Source organism: Nematolebias whitei, chromosome 1 (assembly GCF_014905685.2).
Source record: "Nematolebias whitei isolate Nwh7 chromosome 1, NemWhi1, whole genome shotgun sequence".
In the NCBI taxonomy this organism is placed as follows: Eukaryota; Metazoa; Chordata; class Actinopteri; order Cyprinodontiformes; family Rivulidae; genus Nematolebias; species Nematolebias whitei.
In genome coordinates, this window is record NC_056498.1 from 59,980,323 (window position 1) to 59,987,539 (window position 7,217).

A 7,217-nucleotide genomic window follows, 5' to 3' on the forward strand; every position below is an offset into this window, starting at 1 on the left:
GATGGGCAGATTATTCCAGAGTTTAGGGCCCATGACTGAAAACACCCGATCTCCTCTGAGCTTCAGCCTGGTGTTTGGTACGGCCAAAAGCAGCTGGTCTGATGATCTCAAGGCCCGAAAAGGAGTATAAGGATGAAGGAGGTCGGAGAGGTATGAGGGTGCAAGGCCATTAACACACTTAAATGTCAGCAGAAGAATCTTAAAATCAACTTTGACACGCACAGGAAGCCAGTGAAGAGAGGACAGAACTGGAGTAATGTGCTCAAACCTGCGAGTTCCTGTAAGTAGCCGAGCTGCAGCATTTTGGCCAAGCTGGAGACGTGAGAGAGAGAGACCTGACTGACCCCAGCATAAAGCGAATTACAGTAGTCCAGCCGGGTTGTAATAAATGCATGGACTAATTTTTCAAGGTCAGATCTGGACAGCACGGACTTGAGCTTAGCTATCTGCTTTAGCTGAAAGAAGCTTTTTTGAAGAACAGAATTTATCTGCTTATTAAACTTAAAGTCCGAGTCTAAAACTATCCCGAGATTGGTAACGGACTGTTTTAGATATGGCTGAAGGGAGTTCAGGTTTGCAGGATCAGTGACAGTGGCAGAGCTAGGATTAAACACAATGACCTCAGTCTTCTGATCATTAAAACTCAAAAAGTTCGCAGCCATCCAAGTCTTGATGTCATCAAGACATTTTAACAAAGGGCGAATGGAGGAGGAACTGTTAGGTGTTAACGGCAGATAAATCTGAGAGTCATCAGCATAACAATGAAAGGAAAGACCATGTTTCCATAGGATAGCCCCTAAGGGGAGGAGGTACAATGAAAACAGAAGGGGTCCAAGAATGGAGCCTTGCGGGACCCTGCAGGAAAGAGGCACTAGCTATGTTTACATGCACAGAATTCTTTGACTGGATTGAAATGTGTTCTGTTTGAATAATTCAAATGTATTGTTTACATGGGCACAATCTGTTCATGATGAGCGTTTACATGCAGCGGGCTTTGTTCTGAACAGCAGTACTGACATGCGCAGAGTGGTAAACTCTCCTTAAAAAAAACACCGAAGAAGAAGTTCTACTTCCGGGTGAACGTAAACAAACCTGAGCACCCAAAATGGACCCGCGACAGGTTTTAATGATGGTGGAGACGTTATTGCACTCCCTGACTGAGCTACAGGTAATACAGATCATTTTGAGCTCTTTCAAAGTTTCTAGTAGAAATGTTGTGTCACTCACCGACCAGTTTTACTTCCCTGACATGCTAATATTATTAGCGTTAGCCAGGCGGAAATGGCAAAGTCGCACATGCGCAGTCAGGTCAGTTTTTCACCATCAGATAAAAACGAACAGATCAAGCGTTTACATGCGCACCGATCAGGTTTCGGATCGGCGTAAACCACCCGTTTCGTTCTGATCAGAAATTATAACGGATCGCGCCGAATACACAAAAAAATAACCCGAACGGAGTGTTTACCTGACACACTTTTATTCCGACCGGCCATTTGATCCGGTTACTTATGTCCATGTAAACATACCCATTGAAGTAGATAGAGTGTTAGCAAAATTAACACAGAAACTCCTGTCGCTCAGGTATGAATGGAACAGACCAGGACGGAGTAGGATTACTGTATATAAAAAAGAGAGACAATCACTTTACAGTTTGAATTTAAAGTATTAAATCTTCGACACAGCAAAAGAAAAGCAAAAACTGTCTATCTGTAAGCAAAATATCTCATGAACCACTGGATAGTTTTCAATAAGACTCACAGAAAGTAATAGATGGCAATATCGCCTGAGTTGGTGCAGAACATTTGCAAGTTTTGACTCACACTTTGGCATAAAAAATGCATCGGGCGAAATGCATTGCTTCAAATAATGCTAAGCAATGTTTAAAATTATACTTAGTATATACTTAAATGATCTAATTAATTAATTAATAATGATAATAATAATAATAACTTAAACCTCACCCCTCCCTGCTTCTCTGTTAATTTCTCTGTTTTCAATGGATGACATGTTTTTAGGGTCAAAGGTCAATTTGTCAATCATGCTTATTTATTTATTTTTAGGGGTTTGGAGGAATTTATATTTAAAAAATGGTTGACATAATTTTCCAATTTTAAACTAGGCAACAAATTTCATTACTTTTAAATAAGATATGGAAATCTTTTCTGAACATTTATAAACTTTCTCTTATTTACTCGTGTGTATGTGTGTGTATGAAGTATGGCTCGACAACACGTGCACAGGAGAGAGCCAACCTCTTCTATCTGTTATCAGCAAAATAGCATAGTGTAATAATTGGAGCTTTGGTTTGAGATGCATCTCTGAGGCTGTAACAGAAGCCTAACAGGAGACCATGTGGGAAAAGAAGGCGGAAGATCTGCTGCAACGGAACGATTTGAACAAGTAGCTGTTAAAGCCTGCAGAGGTCTATAATCAACGCTATTTTAAGAAGAGCAGCCAAAAAGAACAGAGCTACCAGCAAGTGGATGCTCCTTATTGTCTTTTCTTTAGCCCTTTCCTCCTCCTTAATCATCACATGTCTGTAGGATGTTATACCCTCTTTTTGTTTCCTTTGATTCTGCTTAAACTGACGTATTTTCTGTTTGTACATCTCTTTTTAGGATGGTATTATTCTTTTATGCTTCAACATGTCAATGGTTTTTGGTTTTTTGGTTCATCTGTCACTCCTTTTTTCCTCCTTCCCCCTCTAATTACTGTATAAGAAATGGCTGCTTCGTGGGGGGCTCCACAGGTAGACAAGAGTTAGTATGTGCCAGCGTTGCCAGATGTACGATAAATATTGTATTTGTACGATCATTTTGCCCTCTGTACGATCAGTAATTTAAAATAAATCCCATAATCCTTCTGCTCTAAACACTAGAATCTATAAAATGTCATGTAAATGATGGATTCCTATACTGGTGTGGAGAAATGAAACAAAATCTCGTTCAGTTTTGCATGGCACACTGTACAGTTTTGAATGACAATAAAGTTATAAAATATAATGTACAATAATTTGACAAACTCAACGCGTGACCTTAATAAGACACCGCGCGACTGTCTGACACGTGAGAAAAATGGCAGATTGCGTAACACTTGCGGTGTTGCCAATGGGGCGACTTTGTCCGTGTCTTTAGTGAGTTTTCGTTATGAAACAAAAGGCGGTTAGCGACAAGTCTAGTGAGACTTTTGGAGACTTGTTATATCCTCCCACCCCTGTCCTAGAGTACTGACAGTCCTCCAGCAGTGTCCCTCCCAGCTGCAGTCAGAGCAGAAGATGTTCACCACCTAGACCCAAAAAGACTGACACATGCATCACGCTGCTGCTGCTTACTGAGCTATGGTAGCATGTAAATGTAGCTTTTACCTCCACCAAGGAGGTTATGTTTTCAGTAGCGTCTGTCTGTCTGTCTGCCCGCCCGCCCGTCCGTATGGGCACAAGATGTTGCTGGGTGAGTGAGTCTTGGTGTGCACTTTCTGACTGCTTCTAATTTTTATTTTTTATGTATAAAACAAGGACAGCATGATGTCTAAGTTGCTAGAGTTGCCTCTAAAAGAAGGTTGTCGGTTCAAATCCTAGCCGGGGACCTTTCTGGGTGGAGTTTGCATGGTCTTTCCGTGCATGGTTTCCTCCGGGTACTCCTGTTTCCTCTCACAGACCAAAAACATGCATGTTAGGCTGATTGGTAACTAAATTGTCCCTAGATGTGAGTGAGAGTTAATGGTTGTTTGTCTCTATGTGTCCCCCCAGTGGTGGGATGTAACGAAGTACAAATACTTTGTTACTGTACTTAAGTACATTTTTCATGTATCTGTACTTTACTTAGAGTTAAATATGGGTACTTTATACTTTTACTCTACTACATTTTACATCAAGTATCTGTACTTTCTACTACACTACATTTCTATAACGTGTTGCATTACAAGTTACATTCATGTTGCGGCTTTTTGATTTGTTAGTTAGTTTGAAAGTAACCAATGGTGAGAGGGGAGTTGGTCCATTGAATCACTGCAAAGTGGGCAGGTAACGTTAGACCCACCTTCAAGAAGAGCTGGGCCAATGACATATATTCTAGTATATACATCATTAAGCTGGGTGCACCCACAGCACCGCTAACACACCCAAAATGTATTCCACTGCAAGAGAGTCACCCAGAAGATACACACCACCCATGGCCTTATTGAAAGACTGCTCAGTTCAGCAGGACAGATTCTTTCTCCCAAAAGATCCAGACTGGACTAAAAAAAAACAACTTCTTCTGAACTTGAACAAGAAATTCTTGCTGCAATATTAAAATGTGTCAGTTCATGATGTTAGGAGACAAGAGATGTCTCCAAATGTCTCAACACTCGGGTCCAAGTTTTGAAAATGGTGTCAGGAAGTTAAAATATTGTTCAATATTGACCCATTACAAGGTTGAATAGACATATTTTAACTAGAGTTGATGACAAACTGGAGTTGAAATGATCAGTGCCTGTTCCTTTGTTAGGTCTAATGCTCCTTTTGTTCAGGCAGACAACTTTTACTTAAACATGTTTACTGCAGTTAAAATGACACATTGGTTTTACTTTGTGTTAAATAAAAACTTTCAATGATAAAATCATTCCTCGTTCTTATTTTGCTTAATGGCATTAACTCTGCAGGTCATCCCTGAAATTCTGACACACAGAATCACAAGTCCAAGTGTGAACTGTGTCACAGAGTAAACACAATAAAAACATGTATTATCTGCAGCATTGTTCATTAAAATGACTCAACACTATTAATGTATTACAGAAAATATATGGTAGGTACACTTAAAGATATGTAGACCATTGCATTAGGTAACACATTCAGTAAGTACTTTTACTTTTAATACTTTAAGTATTTTAAAAGCAAGTACTTATTTACTTTTACTTAAGTAAAAATGTTAATGTGGTACTTCTACTTTTACTAGAGTACATTTTTGTCTGTTTATTTGTACTTTTACTTAAGTACAGTGTTTGAGTACTTTCTCCACCACTGGTCCCTCCACCTCTCACACAGTGAATATGGGCATCAGTGACCCCCCATGACCCGAAAAGGAAGAAGCGGGTAAATGATGATGGACGGATGGACGGACGGATGTCTAAAACAAATCACTGCAGTCTGATTGTTTCTTTTGGGTCACTTCTGCCAGTGTCAAACCCAGATAAGGCATGAGGTCATCCAGGTCATGATTAATTAAAACAAAAAGGATAAAAACAAAAACAACTGCACTTTTATTCTGACGCTGAAGACGTTTTGCTTCCCATCCAGGAGGCTTTATCATTTCTAATTCTCAGACATTTTAGAATTAACTAAAACTAAACATTCTGATAAATAATTTTTTTTTTTTAATAAAAGCACACAGAAGGAACTCGGTATTCATACAAGTATATTTTATTATTATTTCTTTGTTTAATTTCCAGAAACGGAACAGTTTTTTTTTTTTTAAATGACAGAAACACCAGATCTGGAAAACTCACATTTTCAGCAGCTTCTATTTGGACATCGTCTTCATTAGAGGTGATTGTTGCCACAGAAGGCTTTACAGGCCTCAGTAAGTGCATTAGCTTTACAGAAGATTAAAGTTGTATCTTTAAATGGATTTCACATCCTCAGTTATTCTCATAACAGACTAAAAACATAAAAAGACTAGTGTGGATGGGATTAACATATTCTGAATAATGTGTAAAATGGTGAAAGAGCTCGCCCTGCTGTTCATTTTACTATATTCTGCTGTTTGTTGGTTTTTTTGCACATTAAAGCGTGAAGAGTAACTATTTTATTTTTATTTTTATATAAAATCTACAATCTTAGATCCATCCTATATAATATGAAACTATTACTGCTACTAAACCACTATTATGTTATGACCATAAATAGTATTTAGCAACAGATTATATTTATGTAAACTGTGTTTCTAAGGCATTTCAAGTCATTGCATTCAAACAAGCAGAATAAATAACTTTGAACGGCTAATTTCTTAACTACTCCACTCTGCCGCAATTTCCTGTAATTGCAGCTTAAACATAAACACACACTTCCTGTGCTACCACTTCACTGTAATTATATACCGTGCAAAGCAAGACAGTTTTTATTAAAATTACGTGTGCTTTTAAACTTGAAGTCTGCAGTCAGAGATGGCTAAAGTGCACAGCTGCAGGATGAGATGAAGATGGTTGATAGGAAGTGGTTCAAACCGCTGAGATCACATCGAGGCCTGAATGTGCTCGGCATCGGGCAGAAGACAAAGTGTCCCACTGACATTTAAGAAAGACGATGAGACCAGAGAATAAATTAACGCCATGGCTGAGGTGTTACACCACCAACAAATTTGTCACCCCCCCACTGGACCCTGCAGAGTTTCCGTCTTTTTTTGTAAATAGCACACGTAGAGGTGATCCTTCTGTTTTCACAAGTTTTAGTTGAAAGTACCTTTCTTTGCTCTAAACCTCTAAATGCATTGTTTCACAGCCAGATTAAAGTGTGAATTATGTATTAAAGGATTAACAACTGAGCACGGAAGTGTGGAGCTGAGATAAGCCACAGAATGGTCAGCCGTATAATAATAAAACATTTATTTATTTAAGGAATAAAAAGCGGTAAAAATGAAAGCAAGACATTCTTGTGAACGACCAGGAAGTCGTTTGAGATGCTGTCTAATGAAAAGAGTGAAGTCAGATATTTTTTACTGTGGTTATTTTAAACAAATGCACCACCCATCAAATTTTGTTTAGCTGTTTGCCTTATTGAACTTTAATCATGGGGTGTTTGCACTGCAGGTGAGGGTCAGACATACCTGATCGGGCCCCCCGGAGCCTGAACAGCACCCTGCTGCGGAAACCCGAGGTGTCACTGTGGGAGCGGAACCTGGGAGCAGGCAGCAGCTGAGAGAAATGTCTGACCTCCGGGTAGGTGTCCCCCTCCTCATCCTCCATCGTTGCCTCCTCCTTCAGAGCCACCTGAAAAGCAGCAGCAGACTGAAAGTTAACAAGCACATCAGCTGCAGCAACAGGCTTCCCCCTCCTCCCTTCAAACATTTTCTTGTTTTCACCGCCCCTAAAAAAAAAAAAAAAAAGCCTTCATTTTTCTTTTATAATAGGTTAACACATTTTAATAATGTTAATTCATTCATTCAACCTTTATTTAGACAGGTAATCCCAATGAGTCTCGAGGACTCATTTACAAGAGAGACCTGATTTCAACAAAGAAAGAT